The 17940-nt window shown below is 49.8% G+C and overlaps 1 protein-coding gene across 7 annotated transcripts in view; it reads left to right on the top strand.

Annotated features, from left to right (window-relative positions):
* The first annotated feature begins 150 nt into the window (after positions 1–150).
* MIDEAS (mitotic deacetylase associated SANT domain protein) overlaps positions 151–17940 on the top strand; it is a 75086-nt gene continuing 57296 nt past the window's right edge. For 4 of the 7 annotated variants that reach the window (XM_073997750.1, XM_005561727.4, XM_073997752.1 and 1 more), the window contains exon 1: positions 3049–3155. The gene's annotated coding sequence lies outside the window, so the exon portion shown is untranslated. Of the gene's footprint in view, positions 426–3048; positions 3156–17940 lie in introns of those variants that run through there. The other 3 variants (XM_073997751.1, XM_005561729.4, XM_065549046.1) reach the window with 1 other exon arrangement.

The raw sequence follows: 17940 nt of genomic DNA, 5'->3' as shown, positions 1-17940 counted from the left end.
CATCTCTCCTGCTTCCTGAACCTTTGTTTTATATTTTAAAAGTAAATAATTTGTTCCAGCCAGAGAGGAAATGATGCTGAGAGAAAGACACCATCACGTGGACAGAATGTTCTCCCTCGCCCTGGCAGCAGTGTGGAGTTGATCCTTATCAGTGATAGTCCAGGACTTGCTCTTCAACAGCAGGACCACAAGCCTTTCTTCCTAGTTTTTTGACCTTCCACCCCAACCAAAATCGCCTACCCCTTCTGGCTGCCAGGGTTGAAGGCCCTTCTTGCCAACTCTCCTTCTAGGATGAAGCCCTGACTCCACAGCCACTGTTTGGGCCAAGCCCTTAGGGATCAGGGTAAATGCCCGGAGATGGAGGAAGAGGATGCCTGGACAGATGTCAATTCTGATGACACAAAAACATCTGCATGTGCTGTCAGGTAGGTGACACCCAATACCAGGGCTGCCTGGGACCGAGCAGGAGTCCACACCCCCTGACCTAGTTTAAAGTCAAGAATGACCCTTGCTCTGCAAAAGGACTGAGAGCTGGGCCTTCTGTTCTTGGGGTTTGTGTCTTACGCTTAGATCTGGCTCCGGCCCCTGCTTTCCTTTCCATGTTCTATCAGGAAGGCCATGCAGGGTTGTCACTGAGTTCCCATGGATTCTCTACTGGTCTCTGTCTTATTAGTGGCCGTGTAATGAATTCCTCAAAACACAGCAGCTTAAGACAACATTTATTATCTTACAGTTTCTGTGGGTGAGGAATCCAGGCAGCTTAGCTGGGTGCCTCTGCCTGAAGGGCCTGAGGGAGGCCCTTCAGCTATTGGCTGGGGTTGAAGGTCTTATCTGAAGTCTTGATTCATATAGGGGAAGAAGAGGCATCCCTTTCCAGGTTCTCTCAAATGGTGGTTGGCAGGCCTAGCTCCCTTTCTACCAGGCTGCCTTAGGACGTGGCAGTTGGCTTCCCCCACAGTGAGCGTTCCGAGAGAGCGAAAGGCATAGAGAGGACCGAGTACGGAAGCCACAGTTTTTTTTATAACCTAGTCTCAGAAGTAACATCACATCACTGGCCATATTCTATTTGTCAGAACTCAGTCAATGAATTCAGCTTACACTTAAGGGAGAGGATTATACAAGGGTATGAATACCTGGAGGCAGAGATCATTGGCAGGGGGTGCATCTTAGAGGCTGTCTACCACATCCTCCACATGGTGCCCTGGTACTCCAGCAACTGCCACCCTATATAGAGAGAAAAGCAATGTATGTGTAAGTGTCAGGCCTTCACACATTTACACTGTCTGCTAATTACTCCTGGGCATGCAGAAATACTGAATATTCATGAAATTGTGACTGAAAATTTGGAATCACATACAGAACAAAAAAAAATTCAACTCTTGTTTTAGCAAATATGGAGTATCACATGATTGCCTTTAGAAGCCTGGATAACATATTCTCTCTACTCATTGGTTGCCTTAAGCAGAATGCCCTAAGGAATTACTTCTATTTATTCCAAAATTGAAATGGGCAATCCCTTCAGCATCTTCCCACAACAGTGTGATGTAAGAAGAATTTCAGAGAAGTTTAATTATTGAGTCTAATGATGCACTTATTTCTCAAAGCTGTATTATTTTTCTTGCATTGCACATTTTGTATTTATGATGTGCCATTAATGTTTTAGTAAAAATCAGAACTAGGGCGAAGCAGCTGCAACGTGGAGGATTTCATGTTGCTAGGAGAGCTTCGATCTTCATATTTCCTATCTTTGGGTGAATCTGTGGCTTTCCATGAGGGATTAACACAGACCTGGGGATCATTTCCCAAATGTCATTTTCCACCAGTCTTACATCCACCTTTCTGAACAAAGCCTTCACTCAAGTCTATGGTTTCCTGTGTTTTCATAAAAAGATGAAGCATTGGAAGGGGTAGGTTTTATCTGGCCAGTGTGCTAGGAGAAGCAGTATTTGGGGAAAAAAGGAAAATTGTTGAGCCCTAACATGCTTTTGAACCACCTATTAAAAGATCCCTGTTTTCCACGACAAGCTACAATGAAGCTAATGTTTCTGTTATGAAAGCCCTTTACTGCAGTTTCGAATGTCTTTTTGTTTGTTTGTTTGTTTTTGTTTTCACCAGCAAAGGCTAACCCCGTTTTTTCTCCAGCCTTATGGGATCAGGAGTTCTTCTTTCAAGACTGCTGTTTAACTACTTGGTTGCTACTTACCCTAAAGGTGGCTTTCCGTTGTACTTTTTAATAAGGTGAACACATTTATTTTTAGCAATGATAAATTTCAGGACTACTATTGCCTGAAGCTGCCCTTCTCATGCCTCCACCCTACCCTCTAAGTCACTCTTGACCGGTGATGAAACAGAATGCATCAGACTCCATTCTCTGTGAGTTGAGTGTAAAGGAAGAGGTGGAAATCGCGGGGGAGGATTAGAACAGAAACCATGCTGCAGCCCCAGCTTCAGCTTGGGCGCTGAAATAGCCCCCAGAAGTGTGATACGTGGTAAACGTCTTGCTCACTTATAACCCGTAGAAATGACAAGGAACATCATGCAGACTTTTAGAGAGAACGTGGGGACAGGGACCCTTGTTTTAAGGCCCACTTTAGGCATTATTTAAGAACACAGCGCACACTGCTTTCTGACATGACATTTTTAGCCCCAGCACCAAACAGAAAAACTTTTTCTTTCCCCTCCCCAACCCCTTTGTTTGTGTACTGGTGTTTCTCCTGGAACCCCAGCTTTACAGGGACCCTGAACCCCACCACCACCTTCCAGACCAGCCTGAGACCAGGGGACTCCAGCGCGGGTCCCCGGATCGCACTTGGGCGCGGAAACGACGCGGCTGGAGCTAGCCTTCCCTCCCAGGGGGGTGCAGGCTAGGCGGCCAGCCGCGCAGGGCTGCCCACTCCCCCGCAGCTGAGGGCGCGCAGAGCTGGGAGACGGCGCCTGGGACAAGGGGCGCGCGGAGCCGGGGGCGCGGGCGGGGCAGGCGGCTGCAGGGCCCGGCGCGCCACCGCGCGAGCGGCTGGGTCACAGCCCGGGCCGCGCCGCCAGCTCCGCGAGGAAGTGACGACTGCGCAGTCCCGAGAGCAACAAAGTTTGAGTCTGCGGGCCGCGCTCGCCTGCGCCCCCCGCCCCTCCGAGCCGCCCGGGGATCCAGCACGCAGGTGAGCCGTGGGCTCGGCGCCCCCTCCCGCCACCGGGCGCCTGCGTGGGGCTCGGAATCGTTCCGGGGCTCGGGCTGGGCCGCGCGGGCGCGGATGTGGCGGGCCGGGTTGGGCCGGGCGCCGGGGTGCGGGGGCGCTGCAGGGAGGGAGCTCGGCGGCCGGGGTCAGGGCGCCGGGCTGCGCCGGTGTTGTCGCCGCTTTGCCGCGGGACTTCAAACAGCAAGGGCTGCAGCGGGACCAGCTCCAGGCGCCGTTGGCCAGAGAAGGAGTGGGGGGTAAGGGGCTTTCCGGGGCCTACGTTTGCAGCCAGCCCTCCGCCCAGCGCCTCCATCCCTGCAGGCTGGGCGCAGCTCTCGGCCCCCGCCCGGTGCTTCCCTGGGAAACGACCTCTTCCTCTTCGCAGCCCTTGTCGAGGGCGCAGGAAGGAAGTTAAAGAACTTTCCCCGGACTTTTATTTGCTCGGCCTTCCTGGGACGAAGAGCAGAGCAGTTCGGAAGTTTGGGAAAACAACCCCTACGCATTTCCAGAAAACCAAACCGGAATTGCCCCCAAGCCCCCTTGAAATGAATCGCTCCCGATTCCCCCTCTACCCTCCTCCCCAACCGCGTCCCAAACCTGACAGTGATCGCTAAGGCCTAACACTTTGCAATTTAGCCATAAAAACTGTCAGCACACCCACGTACATATGTGAGTGTTTTCTATATAAAACTCAGAAACCCGCTTCCAGCGGACTCTGTGGCATCTCGTTCTTTTCTGTTTCCTAAAACTGCAAGGGCTGCAGGAATGTGCTGCAGGAACTTTGATGGTGGTTCCTGCCGCCCTCGGTAGCCTCGTGGCGCAGGGTTTTTTTAAAGAACAGCTAAGAAGTTTGGGACATCCCTGCAGAGTAACTCGGGGCTGGCGGCCCGGGCCAGCGGCGAGACTGCAACTGTAGTGGCGGCGGCGGGGACACGTTGGTGTGTGCAGGAGAGTGCGTCCGAGCCGTGGAGACTCGAGATGGGGTGTCCTGGAGGTTGAATGGTGCAGTTCCTAGCAGCAGCTTCCTGCCGGCCTGTAATTACAGCGTGATTGCACAGTCAGGCATTGTTGGCGTGGATGTTTATACACAGGCTATTGTGCAAGACCTCGGTGGTGGCTAACAAAACGCAGCTTTGCATTGCAAATGCCCAGGATAGATCTGGGTCTGAGCTGCAGTCTCCAAATTCTTTTTGCCCTTTAACCCTAGCTAGGTGATTTATTTCTTTACCTCTCTCTCACTTTTGACGACTTCTCCAAAGCCTGAGATGTGGGGTGGACTTGGAAGGCCACTACACTCCTATCTTAGGCAGCCTGAAAACTATCCCAGGAACTGTACCCTTATTTGTCTCCGGAGAAAATGTGGGATGACGTCAGCAGGAAAAGGAGATGGGAGATGGCTATCAACCTCTCTAAACGGGAAAGCTGTTTGAATTAGCAAAATTGCACGGGTGGCTGGGTTGGGGCTGAGTTGCAAAGAGGACTCGTCAGACCATGTGTGACTGAGCTGGCGTGCTAGACTTTAAGCCTGGAAGTGTCAGCTGCAGAAACTTAGTAGGTGGTGGGTCCTAATTCCTTTATTGTGCTCTGGGCAAAGAGGAAACGTGCAAGTGCTGGCACTTTTGTCTGTGCTGGTGGTCTGGGTCTGGGAGGGGCAGAGGAGTGACTCATGCACATTTTCTCCAGAGGAGCCCTAGGCCCACTTTCTTAGCAGGGACTGCGGCACAGACCAGGGCAGGGATCCTCCCATCTGCCATGCTGCCTTGCAGGAAGGGAGCCAAGCCTGCAAGTATGGAAAGAAGGCAAACAGTTTCTTGTGAGGGCCTTACAGGGGCATAATTGTATAGAGAAATTTAAAACACAGTAAAAAAAAAAAAAGCATGTATTGGATTTGTGCAGGACCGTTGTTTTCACATTCTAAATCTCAACCTGAAAACTCCCTGTCCTAGGCAGAAGACACTCATGGGGAGCACTCAGCCCAGCTAGGTTGCTGTGTGGCTAGGTGGTAGCACCTTATTCTGGGCATGGGCAGCCTCTTTTCTCAGAGTGGCAGGTACTGATGATTCCAGTGCACTGGAGTTTCTCCATGCCTGGCCTTCTTTCCAGCCAAGTATCTGAGCTTCACTTGGAGGAAAAATGCTGTTTTGCAGCCTCGTGCCAGGTGTGTGTCATGGGCACAGTGACCGTTTGTCAAACCAAAAGATTAGGGCACAGTCCCTGGCAGGTACCTGTGTGCTTCCAGAAACTGGAGGACAAACATGTAAAATCAGGACAGTTCTGGAAAGTCTGGCATGTATGGTTACAGTTGCCACAGGGGAATGAGGTTTGAGCAAAAGCAGCACTATGGTAGGAGTCACCACAGGTTGCACAACCCTCTGCTCTAGAGACATTTGGTTTTTACTGATCTTGACTGTGAAGGTCCTGGTTAGCTGGATCACCTGACCAGGACTGCCATAATGAAGGCCTGCTGGTGCCTGGCGCTAGTCTTGAGGGGCAGGAGAGGGAAGCTTCCCTTCTGACCCCAAAGCTTTGAGTTTGCCGTCCTTTGTGTTCGTGTGGAACTTACAGAGACTGAAAGTGGCCCAAAGCCCTCCAGAGTGTGGCTGGGAGAGTGGAGGGGAGGGGTGCCTTGCAAAGGCCAGAGAAAGAGGGAAGCCAGGCTCCAGGGAGCTGCGGAGCCACATGCAGGCCCCGCACCTTCAGTTCCCTCTGGCTGATTTTTGTGCATAACTCAGGCCCTTTCCCTGGCTTGCTCAGCTTTGCCTCTGCATTCAGGGAGCTTGTCCCGAAGTTGTTACACAGAGACAGAGTCATAACCCTGACTTCCTCCTTCACCTTACCTAAACGTTGGTTTATGACTTGAAGTTGTTGCCTAGTTCACGGCGCCCGAGCAGCCCTGCCTACTGCCTCGCCATGCACCATTAGGAACAACAGTGAAAAAGCTCTGATTCAAAACTTGACAAGAGATTTTAAAAACAGTTTTATTGTTCTAAGAGGAAAAAATATTGGAGGTAATTAGGGAACCCAGCAACTCTGGCAGAAACCCCGACGTGCCACTGAGAGAAGCCGATGCAGGAGTGCCCTGGAGAGGGTGATCTTCAAAGGGAGGCTGCCCAGGCCCGGTATTGCTATTTCCGTTCATCTGCCCCTTCCTAGCTACCCCACTTCCTACACCACAACCCAGTGTTTTGACATCACAACTCACCCCCAAAAAAGGAGGCCGAACACCCCCAGCTAAAGAGGGCATTCCAGTCGCGTGAGAATGCGCTGGTTTTCCAGACACCGCGGCTGGCAGTTCTGTCCTGCAGATTTGTTTCGTTCTTTAAAATGTGCCCCTCTTCATTTCTTGTTCTCACTGAAGCATCTCTTTGTGAGCCCCTTAAACCTTCTTTTTTCTCGTCTGCATGACACAGGGCAAACGCTTTACGACTTTCTGTCTCAAGTGCCACTTGAAATACACACAGGGCTTTGAATAAGCTTCGGATAAAGGCCTGCTCTGTAATCTCACTTAAAATGCCTCTTTGCAAGGGTCACCTTCCTGCTCAGCAACCTTCAATGGCTCCCCACTGTCTGCATGGTAAGGATCAAACTTCTAGGCCAGCAGTCAGGGCCCTTCTCCACAGGGGTCTGACCTTTGCGGCTCTCCCGTCCTAACCCTCGGCTCTGACCCGGTGACCCACTCTGTGTGTTTGTCCGAACTACTGGTGGCAAGAATTCCTACCTCCCAGCTTCCCCAGAGGACTGGAATGCCTCCTTCCTCTCATCTACTTGGCTCAGTCCTGCTCCCCGTACAGTCCTGTTCGTGTCCCCCTCCTTGAGAATTTCTCCCTGTCCCACCCTGTGGGCCTCCCCCTGGGACTCCAGCAACATCAGCCTGGGCCCTGTGCTGAGGAAAACCTTGAGTCCTGGTCTGAGGATTTTCACCTTCTCTTTTGGGCCATGACTTTAATCATATCCCCTGTTCAGCTCCTTAAACGAGCCTTTGGGTGAATAAATATTATAATTCTTCAACTAAACTGGAAGCCCTGTTTTATATATCTTTGTATCCCCAGGCCTGGTGCCCCACTCATATCAAGTCTCAATAAATGTTTTATGATGCTGATACAAAGAGCAGTGGCCATCAGATTTTGTCCACTTGGACACCTAAGTCAAGCTCCAAAGGCCGTGGTCCCTGGTCTCAATTCTGAACATTAAGCCAAGCCTGCCTCCTCTGCTTGTTAGCCGCTCTCAGGCTCCTCCTGGCTTTGCACCTCTTTCTTTTGCTCCATTTCCAGCATCCCTTTCCTGACTGTCGGTATCTGCCCAGCTTTGGCACTGGCTCCTTTTGTCCCAGTCAGCCTGCCCTGTGATGCCCTACGCCTCTGCTCTGGCTCTGAGGTGAGACAGTTTCTTACTTGGGTTGGCCTGACTTTCTGAGGAACCAATCTGATAGAAGGAGGCAGGACCAACTTGCAGGCAAGACTTGTGAAGACAGCCAGGCATGGTGGCTCACGCCAGTAATCCCAGCACTTTGGGAGGCCGAGGTGGAAGGATCCCTTGAGTCTAGAAGTTCAAGACCGGCCTAGGCAATGTGACAAGACCCCTTCTCTACAAAAAATGCAAAAAATTAGTCAGGCATGGTGGCACGTGCCGGTAGTCCCAGTTACTTGGGAGGCTGAGGTAGGAGGATTGCATGCCACTGCCCTCCAGCTTGGGTGACAGAGATTCTCTCTCAGAGAATCTCTGAGAATGGTGGCATGCACCACCATGCCTGACTAATTATATATATATAAAAAGATTGTGAAGAGGGCAAAGAGAGGTGTCCTGGTTGGCCGGATGCATGTTTTGCCCAAACAGGTGTTGAACATACAAAAACCAGGCTAAACTATAAAACTTGAGTTTTAGGGAGATCCTGGCTGAACCCTAGCATTGGACTTGGCTAGGAGGACTGTGTTGCCTTCAGCCAGTCCTCATGCTGTTAATCACAACCTTGCCTCATAAGCCAGATTCTTTCTTTTTTGAAAAATAATTTGCATACCATAAAATGCACGTATAAGCTAGATTCTTTTAAAGTTTTGTTTTATTTAAAAATAGAATCTGGTGGATTCCTTTTCTTTATTCCACCCAGGCTGGAGTGAAGTGGTGTGATCTTGGCTCACTGCAACCTCTGCACCCCAGGTTCAAGCGATTCTCCTGCCTCAGCTTCCTGAGTAGCTGGGATTATGGGCGCCTGCCACCATGCCCGACTAATTTTTGTGTTTTTAGTAGAGACAGGGTTTCCCCATGTTGGCCAGTCTGGTCTCGAACTCTTGACCTCAGGTGATCCACCCGCCTTGGCCTCCTTAACCTCAAAAAGTGTTGAGATAACAGGCATGACCCACCGCAGCTGGCCTGAAGTCAGTTTTAATTGAAAGTTATTAATAAACGTAAAAGGGTGAAACTGTGATTTACATATTTCTGATAAGTTATGTATACACTGAATTTAATAAATCAACATTTTTTCAAATCTGCTATTTTACAAAATAATCAACTTTTAGAACTGGATAGGATCTTACGGACTATTATCATCCAGCCCCAGTTTTATAGTAACTGTAGTAACAGCATCTCTGATAATCCTGTGGTTAAGGATTTAAAGCTCAGAAGGAAACCTGTGCTAACTCTCATTTTAACTGAGGCTTAGAGAGGATAAGTTCCTTCTCCAAGTTCACACAGCTGTTGAATGGAAGAGTCAGGCACAAACCCCATTCTCCATTTCCACTGGCCATCCTGCATTGATAATTAGTCATCATAATCATCAGTTTCAGCCGGTCTATTTGTAAACGAAGGACTCCGTCTCCTCAGTTTCCCTGAGGCAGTACTCAAAGATTTAAAAAGATGAAACTTAAAAAACAACAACAAAACAAAACAAACAAAAAAAAAACCTGGGGGTGAAGAAGAGGTCTTTAAGAGAGTGGGATGTGTATTTAATAGCTTTTACCATTATATTGTCTCATTGTAGTTTTAGTGGATCTTAGTTGCTATCAAAGCCCCCAAAGTTTCCTACCCAGGCTCAGCTGGCCAACAAGATTACTTACTGTTTTCTAAGTGCAGAACATGGGTTGAACAACACCAAGAAGACAGAGGAATGCTCCCAGTTCCCAAGAGATAGGCAGGAGAAGGCCCAGGAACACAGACATGGCACTGCTTGAACAGCCAGTTACTGCAGGCCTGACTGTCCTCACCGGGCATTTGTGGAACAGCTGCAGTGCTCTCAACCATGTGTGTGGCACAATGAGTGTGCAAAACAGAGTGCCATGTGCTCCTTACCCCCAGGAGGCTTCAAGCCTAGCTCCTGAGATAGGTCACACCCATGCATGAGTGAGTGAAAGAATGAAGAACCCGAGGGAAAGTCCCTTATAAACGATGATGGGGAAGGTCACTACTGTTACGGCTATGGCCACTTTTCTTTTTCTCCATAGCTGGGGAAGTCAGATCCTAAATGCATGTGGTCAGCACAGCTTCCTTGGAGAGAGGGTGGAAGAAATCCTGAGCCTTTCCACCACCTCTAGAGCAAGTGGAAGAGGGTGGGATGGGGGAAGAACCGAGAGTGAATCTGTCACTGGGAGAATATAATTTGATGGAGTGGCGTTTTCTGGGGGTCAGATTCTAAAGTCAGTGTGTAATATGAAATATAAGAATATAATTGGCCAGGCGCGGTGGCTCACGCCTGTAATCCTAGCACTCTAGAAGGCCGAGGCTGGTGGATCATGAGGTCGGGAGGTCGAGACCATCCTGGCTAACACGGTGAAACCCCATCTCTACTAGAAAATACAAAAAAATTGGCTGGGTGTGGTGGCAGCGCCTGTAGTCCCAGCTACTCAGGAGGCTGAGGCAGGAGAATGATGTGAACCCGGGAGGCGGAGCTTGCAGTGAGCAGAGATGGAGCCACTGCACTCCAGCCTGGGAGACAGAGCGAGACTCCATCTCAAAAAATAAATAAATGAATAAATAAAAGAATATAATCAAGATTAACCTTGAAAGTCCTTTAGGAGGGCACCAGGTAGCCAACAGACACACTGGCTCTTGATGCGTAAATTCACCTTAGCCTGCTCCTCTAGTTCTGGAAGAAGTTGCACTTTTTTTTTTCTGAGATGAAATCTCACTCTGTAGCCCAGGCTGGAATGCAGTGGTGCAATCTCGGCTCACTGCAACCTCCACCTCCCAGGTTCAAGCGATTCTTGAACCTCAGCCTCCCAAGTAGCTGGGACTACAGGTGCCCACCACCACGCCCGGCTCATTTTTAAATTTTTTTATTTATACTAGACACAGGGTTTCACCATGTTGGCCAGGCTGGTCTCGAACTCCTAACCTCAAGTACTCCATCTGCCTCAGCCTCCCAAAGTGCTGGGATTACAGGTGTGCGCCAACCATGCCCAGCTATTCTTGTTCTATTCTGCTTTTTTCAGTTTTGGTTTTGTTTTTTTTCCTTTTCCTCCTACCTCCCTAACCTCTTCCTTCCTCCTATCTTCCTTTGTCTTCTGTCTCTGCTAAGCTTGACCATTTGAATTTGCATAAGTTAAATGAACAGGTGAAGGGATTCCATTGTCCTATGTCTCATGAGAAGGTCATGGGGGCTGTAAGTTAGGAAATCATCATGTAAGATTAAGCATGAAAGGCTCTTAGACTAAGTGGGCAGGGTGCAGTGGAGAGGAGATCCATGGAGTAGGTTTTAAACTGCGGTTATATCATCCAGGATTGCAGATGAAAAACCTGTGCTTGGGTTGACCCAGCCCTGGTGTGGGGCTGGGAGAGGGCAGTGCCCACGTTCAGCAGACACTTTACACTAGGGGCCTAGCCCTCCATGTCCCCTCCCCAGCCTCCCCATTACAGGCCACTACAAGATGCTTGCAAGGAATCAACCAGCAAGATGTGTCTGCTTCCTCTATGGCCTCCCCATAGCACATGCTCTGTGACAACCTAGAAGCCGATAGCCACTCCCTGACCCCCTCTTCCATGTGCACTAGAGGTGGTGGAAAGGTTCAAGATTTCTTCCACCATCTCTCTAAGGAGGCTGTGCTGACCACATGGCATTTAGGATCTGACTTCTCCAGTTACGGAGGAAAAGAAAAGTAGCTGTGACCACAACAGTGGTGACCTTCCCCATCACGTTTTTTTTTTCCCGAGACAGAGTCTCATTTTGTTGCCCAGGCTGGAGTGCAGTGGCGCAATCTCAGCTCACTGCAACCTCCACCTCCCAGGTTCAAGCGATTCTCCTGTTCTCCTGCCTCAGCCTCCGGAGTAGCTGGGATTACAGGCGTATGCTGCTGTGTTCAGCTAATTTTTGTATTTTTAGTAGAAACAGGATTTCACTATGTTGGCCAGGCTACTCTTGAACTCCTGACCTCAGGTGATCCACCTGCCTCGGCCTCCCAAAGTGCTGGGATTACAGGCATGAGCCACTACGCCCGGCCCCCATCATGGTTTATAAGGTGCGTTCTATCAGGTTCTTCATTCTTTCACTCACGCATTTATTGAGCCCTTACTGTGTACTTGGCTCTGTACTTGGTACTGGGGATACAAAGATAAAGAAGCTTCAGGCTCCCACTTTAAGGTGCTCATGGTCTGTGAGGGAGACAAACATCTACAAAAGCAAAGAGTAGTTAAGTACTGCAGGTGTCAATATCAAGGTGTTCAGGGGGCTCCTGCTCTCAGAGGAGAGGACTGGCTACTTCTACCATGGCCATGGGAGACAGGCATGTCAGGAAAGGTTTAGGACAACCCCAGTGCCTTGCATGGTACTTGTGCCTGGTGAATGCTATGGAATTAATGAATGAGAGGCGTCCTGGACAAGCTGTTTGAGCTGAGTGCTGAGAAGCAAGTAGGCATCCACCAGGTGGCAAAGGGAGTCAGGGCATTCTAGGTACAGGGAGCAGCTCAGACGAGGCCTGGAGGCACAACACGACACCATTTGCTCTGAGGACTGAAAGTGGTAGGGCAGTGGAGCACCGCTGATAGGGGTGCAGAAAGGGGCAGGCAGGTCCGGGCCATGGGCCAGAGGAGCCCGTGTGCAGGTAGAAGGAGATGCTGGCATAGCTCAAGTCTTAGGTCTGCCCACAGCAGAAGCTGACTGTAGCTAAATTGAGGAGAAAAGAAATGTATTAGAAGGCTATCTGGTAGCTCACTGAATGTCCGAGAAGGCTGGAGAACGAAGCTCAGAAATTGATCAGGACTCGTGGGAAGTTGGGTGGCTGGAACCAAAGCCACGGTGACGATGCTGCTGACCTGGCATCACTGCTGCCAGCGGACCTAGATGCTGCCACCCCCTCCAGAATGAGTACTGAACTCTCCTCACTTTTTTGTGCCACTCACTCCAGACGCGAAGCCTCGGCTGAGCGTGTGGTTGGCCCTACTTAGGTCATGTTCTTGCTGTTATGGTTCTGAAGAGCAAGGCTCTGGAGGCTGCAGCCTCCCCAGCAGAGAGTGGAACTCTGCCTCCTCTCAGGACTCACGACCACAGGTGCCTGAAACCAGGGGAAGGGTACATATGCCCGGTGGATAGGTGTCTCCCATAGAGCCTGGAACCCATTCTAGCCTTCAAACTGGGATGATGGGGCCGTTCTGGATGTGGGAAGAGGAGACAGGGCATCCGCCTTGGGCCCCTGAAAGCATCCACATCTTTTCTTTTTTTTTTTTAAATTTAAATAGAGATGGGGTTTTGCCGTGTTGCCCGAGCTGGTCTTGAACTACTGGGCTCAAGCCAGCTTCCCACCTTGGCCTCCCAAAATGTTGGGATGACAGGCGTGAGCCACCATACCTGACCAACATCCACATCTTGAGCTTAATCTGTTTGGAGATCTCTCTGAATTCTTAGCCTCCTGCCAAGCTTTAGGAATGTTATATGCCCAGAAGATCTGAGTGTTTCATTAGTAATTGGAATTCTCCTCTGGAATCTGAACTATTCCAGTGGAAAAGGGAGATCATTGCAGCATCTGGATCCTCCCTGCACATTTGATTCCACTTGGAAAACTTCGGTGCTGCCTTTCGAGGACAGAGGCCGAGGCTTGGCACTCTCTAACAGGCAGTTACAGCGTGAATTCTGCTTCTTCCCCAAGGTTGGGTGAGACTCTCGGGGCCACAGGTGTTTGCGAGGTGTCACTTTGCTATTCAGACTAGAAGTTGGAGTTCTGGTTTCAGGCTTGGTTTGTGGAACAATCGAGGCTCCCGGTGTCTAAGCTGCCCAGGTGATCTCTCTAGTTCTGAAGATGTCACCTAGTTGAGATGTTCTACCCTATCTCCTTTCTGAGAGTGCTAAAGGAGCTAGAGCTTTGTTTGCCTGAGGCTGCCAGCATCACCTGTCACATCCTGCCCAGTTTCCTCATCCAGAAAAAACAAGAGGTGTCAGATAAGGTGAGCTCCAGCTCCCGTCTTGCCCTCAGATCTTCTGGGTATAACTCTTTGAAGCAAGGGAGCCTTGACTGAAATCTTGGTCACTCAGTTCCATTAATCTTAGACAAAGGAATTAATTTTCTTTAAAAAGAAAAATGCAGTTTTGAACTTACTGGCTCTTTGATGCCAGTGTTCCAGGACTTCCTGGGAAAGCGGGAAGCTGCCGCCCCCAGGAAGCAGCGAGTGTCATGAGCTGGGCTCTGGACTGGAAGTGATTCCTGATCCTGAGGCTGGGTAAGCAATGCATGGCCAGGTTGGCCCCCCGAGGGAGGGAGCAGGGGCCTTCCTAGTTAGTTCCTGGCCAGTGTTGGTTCTGGCCTAGTTTACACTGAATTTGCCCATTTTTGTCCAGATGAAATGAAATTGTGCTAAAAGCAGCATTAAAGTGGAAAAGAAGTCTTACAGAACCTGAATTATTTTACTAAAACACAGCTTTGGTCATGTCACCCCCTCTTAATCTTTGAGAACTGCCCAAGTTCTGCAGAAGGAGCCCCACACTCCTCAGAATGGCACATGTACCCTTGTTTGAGCCCTGGCCCACCTCTCTGGCATTTTTCTTACCACTACCCCTTCCCTAGCACGGCCCTTTTTGTTCCAGCCGGCCTCTCGCTGCTCCTGGATGCACTTCTCTCCTCTTGTTATATGCTCTTGGCCTTTGCTTATTGTTGTCTCTTCCACCTGAAATACCCTCTCTGGCCTTTTCCTCTTGGCAGATGCCCACAGGGCCAGCCAGGAGTCACCTGCTCCATCCTGCCTTCCTGAGTTGCCACCGTGGCATTTCTGCAATTGAACTTCCACCCTGCAGGATGCTGGGGTCAGTTGTAGGAGTGCCTGGCTCCCCACCACCTTGGATCTGTGGCTGGCACACAGTAGGTGCCCTGTGACAGGGACGAGGAGGGCCGCCTGAGGGGCTGTGAGGGAGCATCGGGCAGGCCCAAGACGTGGCCTGTGTCTGGCGGACTGTGTGCTTGGTGACCTGGCTGTCTACATGACATCCCCAGTCTCCCTTAGCGCCTGCTGGTGGAGCTGCCACCTTGGTGACTCTGCTGTTTGCTTGGGCCTGTCAGCAAGACCCTGGTGAGAGTAAGCAGGGGATTTGAGGGTATAAAACCTGTACCGGGGCCCCACTCACCTTGAAGAAGCCTTTGAGGGGACACTCTGAGGAGACGTCTGTGGTGAGGAGCTGGTTTAGAGGTGGCAGAGGCATCTCTTCCTACTGGCCCTCCTCGAAGAAGGATAAATATTAATGCTAGCTGCCCTTAGAGGACCCTTTCGTTTCTCAGGCTCAGCACTGTCGGCTTCACACAGAGACAGAGCTGGGGAAAGCAAGTCCGCAGACCATGGTAGCAGAGACTGGGGCTCTTTAAAATGAAAGTCCTGTCCCACCTGGTCATGAGGCAGTCAGGACAGGCTGTGGCTCTTCCTGTTCCTGCGAGGAAGAACACATCCTCCTGACAGTGATTGCAGGGTGCAGTGGGAGCCCCAAAGCAGGGGTTGCAGTCTCCATTTGTCTATGAAATGAGGGGATTAGACTACAGGGGGACCTTTCCTGTTCCAAAATTCCTGTGAGTGGAGCCTGGCAGGCGGTGTCTTTATGGTGCCTCATAGTGGGACCCAGGGTTATCACTCAGAAGCTTCCTGTCATTATCCCAGGTCTGTGTGCCACTCAGAGAGTGCCACTGTGGAGAGAGACCTGTGGAGGAGCGGCTTTCTCACCATGGCTGATTAGTTGGATTTTCTTTTCTTTTCTTTTTTTTTGAGATGGAGTCTCACCCTGTCACCCAGGCTGGAGTGCAGTGGTGTGATATCAGCTCACTGCAGCCTCTGCCTCCCAGGTTCAAGTGATTGTCCTGCTTCAGCTTCCTGAGTAGCTGGGATTATGGGTGCCTGCCACCACGCTTGGCTAATTTTTGTATTTTAGTAGAGACAGGGTTTCACCATGTTGGCCAGGCTGGTCTCGAACTCCTGACCTCAGGTGATCTGCCTGCCTCAGCCTCCCAAAGTGCTGGGATTACAGGCGTGAGCCACCGTGCCTGGCCTCTCTTTTTTTTTTTTTTTTTTTTTTGAGACGGAGTCTTGCACTGTTGCCCAGGCTGGAGTGCTCAGGAGGCTGAGGCAGGAGAATCACTTGAACTGGGAGGCGGAGGTAGCAGTGAGCCAAGATGGCACCATTGCACTCCAGCCTGGGTGACAGAGCAAGACTCCGTCTCAAAAAAAAAAAAAAAAAAAAATATATATATATATATATATATATGTATATGTGTATATATATACACATACCCACACACACACTAGAACTTGAAGCTGTAATAAAATGTTATATACATTATATACAAATAATTTCCTTTGATCTATTAGTATTGCTCTTGAGAATTTAAGAATAAAGAATAAAGAATTTATTTATTCTAAACAGGAAAAGTACAAATATATTTATTTATTATTATTTTTTTAGTCTCATACCTTCCTGCACACCGAACAAAGATATTTATAGCAACATTGCTTAAAATAGAAAAAACAAACAAACAAACAAAACTGTCAATAGCCTCAGTGTTTCATGTGGCTGTATAATTCATGATACCCAGACTCGGTGAGTATTGTGTCACAGTTATAATAATATGAAGATAATGTTGATTCTTGGGAAAATGTTGATTAATTTAGATGAAAAAAGTAAAACACAGAATTGCATGATAAGTGTGTAAAAACTGATTACACTGCCCATAGTAAAAATTGACATAATGCAGATAACTGGATTTAGGCAAAGAGGTTATGGGTAGGGCATGTGTGTGTTTGAAATTGCTTTAATAATTTATACAGCATCTTTTTTTTTTTTTTTTTTTAATAAGACAAGGCCTTCACTTCAAAGACTTTGGATTTGGGTGGAAAGGAGGCCAGGGGGAGGGACGCCCATCTGTTACTACCAGGAAGACCAAACAGCTCTGTCTTATCAGCTACTGGCACTGCATGCAGGGCCTGGAAGATTCAGATGGGCCTGACTTCATAGACTGGCTGAGTAACTCGGGTTCACAGCGTGGACTCTGCATCCAGCCCCCAGCCGGCTCAGGGCCCCAGACGATTTTCACACCTGCATTTTCACGGAACCAGCCCAGTGAGCACGTGAGACTTTGAGCCACCCGCCCACTCACCTCTGGGCTGCCTCATACTGCAGGCCCCTGCCACAGCAGGAGGAAGCTGAGTCTCTCTTCTGCAGTTCCACCTGGCAGCAGGGAGGGTGTGCTTTGCTAATTGACCTCCTGCAGCCTTTTCTAACCCTGGTGGCGCCCTAGTGAGGTCGTGTCTTGCGCACTTACATTGTTGCACATATTAATTGAAATGTGGAATTTAGTTGCTCTTTAGTGCTAGCCACATCCATCCAGTTCACATCTGACCTAGCAGGCAGGGCCCCCTGACCCCACATCTTGCCATGAGATCTGCTGGGACACGCAGCTGCAGGTGTGGGCGTGGGGCTGAGCAGCTGACTGTCTTCTGCGCACCTTCTCATATCTCTGTGGCATCTCAGAACTTCTGGACACCTGGTGAATGGCCTTCTCACCCACCACTCCCCTTGTGTGTAGTAGCCTTTTCTTCTGAGGGGGGAGCCTTATTTTCTTAACGTGTGGAGTGTCTATTTGTAGGGCCCATGATCATCCCCTCGCTGTGACCAGCCCAGGAATGTGATCGGGGCAGGACAGCGAGACTCCTTGGTGTTGTGCAGAGTCCCCAGGTGGGTGGCAGCTGGAGAGCCCACGGTATACCTTGAGTTTGCAAGTTGGAGCCTGCTAAAGCTCCACCCGACAGAATGCGTGTGGAGGGACGTCCAGACCCAGCTGGGGCCCTGGTTATCTCCAGCTTATATCTGCTAAAACCAAATTCCAGAACTGTCAAAGACTGGAGTTTTTTGTTCTGTGATCAGATTGAAGTAGGACCCTGTGACTGGAGGTGTGCCAGGGTCAGAGAGAAAATGGAGAGTATGGGCTCAGGGCATGCCTAGATGCTCATTAGGGGTACTCAGGCCAGCTTCGTGTGTTCCATGAGAAATGATGGCTGTGTGAGTGTGTTTGGAGGTGGAGGTGGGGACTGTCTCTGTGCTTTTCTAGAATATCGTGTTTATTCCTAGATGCCCCTGCCCCATCTTCATGCCCTACAGTGGCACTGAGCCTGGTTCTGATCATTGCTGGTCATGTGAATATTAAGTGCCAAAGTGTCTAAGGAACAAGCTGCCTTCTCGAGCCCAGGCCCCAGCAATAACTGTTCCTCTCAGTTCCCTAATTTAGAGACCACGTGTGTGTGTGTGCCCCAGGGTTGTTAGCAGCTCGGTTTTTTGAAGCTTGAAACACATTTCCATAGAAACAATGCTATAAATGGTGGT

This window comes from Macaca fascicularis, chromosome 7 (genome assembly GCF_037993035.2).
Source record: "Macaca fascicularis isolate 582-1 chromosome 7, T2T-MFA8v1.1".
Classification (NCBI taxonomy): Eukaryota; Metazoa; Chordata; class Mammalia; order Primates; family Cercopithecidae; genus Macaca; species Macaca fascicularis.
Note: the sequence above shows the minus strand (reverse complement) of the source record. Positions and strands in the feature narration are given on the sequence as shown.